The sequence below is a fragment of the Frieseomelitta varia genome, unplaced genomic scaffold (assembly GCF_011392965.1).
Source record: "Frieseomelitta varia isolate USP_RPSP 00005682 unplaced genomic scaffold, Fvar_1.2 scaffold_336, whole genome shotgun sequence".
Taxonomy (NCBI): Eukaryota; Metazoa; Arthropoda; class Insecta; order Hymenoptera; family Apidae; genus Frieseomelitta; species Frieseomelitta varia.
This window is the reverse complement of record NW_025110075.1, coordinates 40,112-46,116: the sequence shown is the minus strand read 5'-3', so window position 1 is coordinate 46,116 and position 6,005 is coordinate 40,112.

Below are 6,005 nucleotides of genomic sequence, written 5' to 3'. Positions count from 1 at the left end.
GCGAACATGATCTCCTCCGCAGTGAGATCAATATGGTTGCCTTGACAAGCGAACAATTCGTCGCCAAAACTTCTAACCGCGTTACGCTCGCGCGTGCGTGCAATCTAATTTTCAAAAACAACACGCAATCGTCACCTGCGCGGAGCACAGTCTCACCCGTTTCCCTCGCACTTCCGAAATTCAATTCGCCAACCATGCCCCGAAAATTGAATACCATGGTTGCAATTAACTCTCCAGTCGGGCGCGGCTATCACGCTATTGCACCAACAACTGTTTCTCACGATTCTTCTGCCCACGTGTTCTGATTGTTCAGAAACATCCGAACCGCGTTGCTTTCCGTTCTTACATTTCGACAGATTGTACAGCAGCGGCGGATCTAACACGTTTTCGACACATCGTAGCTTTTTTCTTTAACGCTATAGAATAGAACGTTAAAGTCAGCAAGTTGCGTTGAAATAAAAAATGATAAAAATAAATGGCGGCGCAAACTTTTATTCACAGAGAAGAAGAATCACTGAAATCTCTGAAATACAAGTATCGTAACTGTGAGATTCTAAATTGGCCAGTTTGATCATTTCGATAGTTCTAGCGTTAAAAAGCTAAAACTGATAGACTGATAGTAAAGAGAAACTGCTGTTTTTTTTTCTTTTTTTTTTTTTTTTTTTTTTACCAAAATTTATAAACAAATTACAAACCCAACCAAGAAATTGCAGAGTCTGCGATGCATTGGAAATTATAAAATACGAAATTCCAGTTCGGGTGCCACGTGAAGATGTTAATATCTAATTTTGGGGCCAATAAGTAATTTTGAAATTTACTGTGCTCATTGTCGTGTCATTGTTATATCGTTCTGCTTGAAATTTATATGTTTTACGTCGCCGATGATTTAGTATTTGGTATTTCACGCCTGTGTCATGGACAGATGGCGCGTTTTTGTTAATTTGACAACATATAAAAAACTAGTGGCAAAAATAAAGACAACAATCTGATCATGCATTTAGAAATAAAAGACACAAAATATTTCTCTGTTTAGGCTGAACCTATGAGCTTCTAAAGAAAAACTTCCTCATATTATTATAGGGGAGGTTTTTTATATTATTATTATATTATTATTATTATTATATTATATTATATTTATTACATTATTATTATTATTATACTACGACTATTATTATATATATTATCATTATATATTATTGTTAGGCGACGTTTCTCCACAGTCACTCGCATTAATACTCGATGTTACAAAATCGTGCAACAACAAACCTTCATTCAGTTTTAATGCTTGAAGCATCCACTTTCGAAAACACATACATACGTACGTCGCTACATTGTGAAAATCTAGTTTCGTTATTTTCGCTTTGCAGCTATAAAACCAGCGTGCATACGGAGCGGAATATATTTCACTACGTAACGTAGAACACGAAAACAGACCATTTTATTACAACACGACTCAACGTAACGCAACGAAGCAAAGTTCAACTGCTCGATTTCGCGCGCAGGCGCCTCTATTCAGATTTCATTCTATTCAGATCGTACACCTCGTTCGCGTCGGTGTAAGGATTGAAAATTTGAAAGTGGTTTTTCTTTTTTTGTACAGTCACGGAAAAAGCGTAGTAGAGCGCGCGCGGGAGGGGAGGATGACATTTCAGCGAAAAACCGTGAGCTTCCGCGAAAAGGTATAAACAACAATAACGTTGGATCGACGAGCACTTTGCAAATATTATATTGCAAAGGGAGAAAGAGGAAGAGTTAGACAGGTTGCACGTTGCATGTTGTTGCTCTAATGTTGATTCAAACAAAAAAAAAAAAAAAAAAAAAAAAAAAAAAAAAGGAAAAAGAAGCTACACACCAGTTTACCGTATACAAACGATAACGTTGGTTTCCGTTTGGTTTTTGTCGTTTCCAACGTTCAGCAAAAAGTATCCGTGCATCGACGATAATATAAAAAAAAAAAAAAGTCGCAATCGCAGCGTAGGAAAATCAAAGGCAAAAGCAATAGGGAACAGATTTCGTCGGACTGATCGAACCGCGAGGAGAAAGGCCGAAGTGGAAATGATTGAATTTTCATTATCGAGAAGTCTGGGCAAAGGCCAAGCGAGAAGTCACACGCACGCCCAGTGCGCGTACATGCGTGTTAAATCGGCGACGTTGATTATTTCGCGAGTTAGATTGCCAGTTAGGCACGCGTGCGTCAAACACGCGCGGCGAGTAGAAATCATTTAGTCAGTCGTGTGTGTGTGTGTCTCTGCGCTGTCAAGTTTCAACTGCAAATTGGCCGGTCGATTGGCATTCGTGGAATTCGGCCAATTCGCAGGGGCCTGGACTCCATGGATTCCACGGGGGCCGAATTGCTCATTTTTCTTTTCTTTTTTCTTTTTTTTTTTTTCTTCCTTTTTTCGAAACGGGGGGAATTCACTCGCGGAATGCGATTACATTCAACGGCATCCCTACGTGCTGCGTAGAAAGACGTTTGAAACGGAGAACGGTAGATGGGGGAGGAGGTGTGAAAAATGATCGTGCACGTCGGAGTGAACAGGATTCAACGCGCATATGGCACGTTTCACAACTCAGTTTGGCTGACAATCGCCGACCGGATGCCGCGTAAACATACGGAATTATTAAATATTTATATTGACGATCGGTTAAATTTTTGATACTTTGGCTTTGATATTTTGTATGAAAAATTTTATATTGTCTATATTGTAGGTAATGAATATAATTATAAATATGAATTTGAAAATATATTATTAAATGTGTATACTGATATTATTATATTAATAATATATTATTATTATGATATTAATATATTAATAATATATTATTAAATGTAAATATGAATTTGAAAATATATTGTTTATGGCTATTGTTTATAGCTTAATGTGTTTTACTGTTAAGGAAATTTAGTGGTAAGGACTTGTAGTTGTTTTTTTTACATTTAAGGTAGTCTGAGTATCAACCGGAAGCCATCCTTCAGCCGCAAGGTAGAGAATTATGTATAATAAATAAATTAATTAATTAAATTATTAGATATTTATATTGACGATCAGTTAAATTTTTGATATTTTGCTTATTTTGTATTGAAAATTTAATATTATCTATACTGTAGGTAATGAGTTTAAAAATATATCATTTTGTATTTATAAAGATAATATTTCATCAGTATTTAGTATAATTATATATTAAATTATTACATATTTATATTGACGGTCAGTTAAATTTTTGATATTTTGCTTATTTTGTATTGAAAATTTAATATTGTCTATACTGTAGATAATGAATTTAAAAATATATCATTTTGTATTTACAAAGATAATATTTCATCAGTATTTAGTATAATTATATATATTGACGATCAGTTAAATTTTTGATATTTTGCTTATTTTGTATTAAAAATTTAATATTGTCTATACTGTAGGTAATGAGTTTAAAAATTTTGGTACAATTATATATTAAAATTATTAGATATTTATATTAATGATCGGTTTCTTCAATTTTTGACAAGTTTACTTTCATTTAAAGTGCATCCGCTCGCGGATGTACATTTTCTTATCCAAGGTTCGATAATCTTCGACGGAATCGTGCACATCTACATACTTCACCGATCGACGCGCACTTACGACTAACATAACCGCGTATTCCCGTCTTGACGAGTCCCACATTTGATATCTAAATTTAGCTATCGCACGCCACGACCGAGCCGCACAATTACTTAAAAACGCGTCGCAGACAAACGATTCTCACACTGTGAAAGTTTCTTTCCAAGGAGATGCACGCGCATCGTCATAAATCATCGCCGTTTCAAAATGGCCAGCTCTGAAAATATCTTGCGAGAGAAAGATTTTAGAGAAAGAGACCAATCAAATATGCGCGAAAGCGCGTGTACGAAATAAAAAGACCCCTAAAAAAAAAAAAAAAGAAAAGGAAAAAGAAAACGAGAAAAATGCAGCGAGAAAATTTACAGTTGTTGCAAGATTGGAACAATAGTGTAGCTCGTCGAGTATCCGCGCCGCTCCTCTTATTTATACTTTCAACCTTTTCGTCATTTTAAGTATATTTAAGTGAAACAAGATAGGCAAAACAAATAATAAATTTATTACTCCTCAATAATTTCTATCCAGTGATATCATATACCGACGAGTTCAAAAGAGAAAGAAAGCGACGATTTATTGTATACGGTTTGGTCACTCGTTATGGTCCGCAATCAGTTGCCAGCGCAAGTGGTTAAGGATATAAGTAATGCCGTTTTCTGATACTGTAAAAAATTTTATTTAACAATAAACACACTAAATGTCAATGTATTTAACTAGAATATAGGTTATCTTAGGCATAACATGGGTTATGTTATAACATATTATATGTTATATATTATAGCATAACATGTTACAATAAACAAAATTATATATTTAATTAAGATAAAATAGGCAAAACAAATAATAAATTTATTACTTCTCAATAATTTCTATCCAGTGATATCATATACTGACGAGTTCAAAAGAAAAAGAAAGCGAATTATTGTATACGATTTGGTCATTCGTTATGGTCCGCAATCAGTAGCCAGCGCAACTGATTAACCACTTGCGCTGGAATTAGCGTGTCACGCACGTTAAGAATCTTTTGTTCCAAAAGTGTAATACTTTCTCAGTTTCAAGTGTATTTAACACTAGAACTACCGACGATCAAGGTATAAAAATGTTGTCACAGAAATTAAATATGCAAGGAACAGAAAGAAATTTATAATACTATAAATAACACGAAGCTTTATTTGTATAGTTTACAAAAGTCATTAAAATCTCTAAAAACGCGACAGTACGATACTACAAAGCTACTCTGACAAAGTTAGAAACTGGTCATTTTGACCATTTTGGTAGTTCTAGTGTTATGTATAGGAAAAACAAATAATATATTGATCGTTTCTCAGTAATTTCTATCCAGTGATATCATACCGACGAGTTCGAAAGAAAAAGAAAGCGACGAATTACTGTATATACGGTCACTCGTTATGGTCCGCAATTGCCAGCGCAATTGGTTAACCTCTTGCGCTGGAATTAACGTATCACGCACGTTAAGAATCTTTTGTTCCAAAAGTGTAATACTTTCTCAGTTTCAAGTATATTTAACACTAGAACTACCGACGATCAAAGTATAAAAATGTTGTCACAGAAATTAAATATGCGAGGAACAGAAAGAAATTTATAATACTATAAATAACACGAAGCTTTATTTGTATAGTTTACAAAAGTCATTAAAAACGCGACATTACGATACTACAAAGCTACTCTGACAAAGTTAGAAACTGCTCATTTTGACCATTTTGGTAGTTCTAGTGTCAAGTATAGGAAAAACAAATAATACATTGATCGTTTCTCAGTAATTTCTATCCAGTGATATCATACCGACGAGTTCGAAAGAAAAAGAAAGCGACGAATTACTGTATATACGGTCACTCGTTATGGTCCGCAATCAGTTGCCAGCGCAACTGGTTAACAATTCCGCGGTTCGACCGTGGAGAACGACGCTTGCAAATCAGAAACTACCGGGCCCCCGGTTCCTCTTTCGATAAATGGCAAATCGGGTTTGCAAACGTTTCCCCTCCCTCGGTGGTCCGTCAGAATCCGCGGGGGTGGAGGGGGCGGTCGCGCGCGCATATAACACAGTCGGCGTTTCAAAGTAATAAGCCTCAGCTTTACCGAGGAGGATCATACAGATTTACCGATTTACCGATTTAAACAGGCGGCGAACACGCGCGTTTTCAGGGTAACGGTAAACAGGGACGGGATGCGCGTTGCAACGTCCGTCGCGCGGCGGGGAGTGCATTCGTACGTTATACGTACGTCAAAACGCGGTTTCCTGTTGCACGGTTAACCTCGTTCCATGCTCAGATGCTCTTTCTCTCTCTCTCTCTCTCTCTCTTTCTCTTCGTTAGCTACGAAGGAGGTCGCGAAAAATGGATTAGGTAGAACGCGCCTAGCACGAGCGCGGCGAGCGAATGTTCGCTCGTTCGT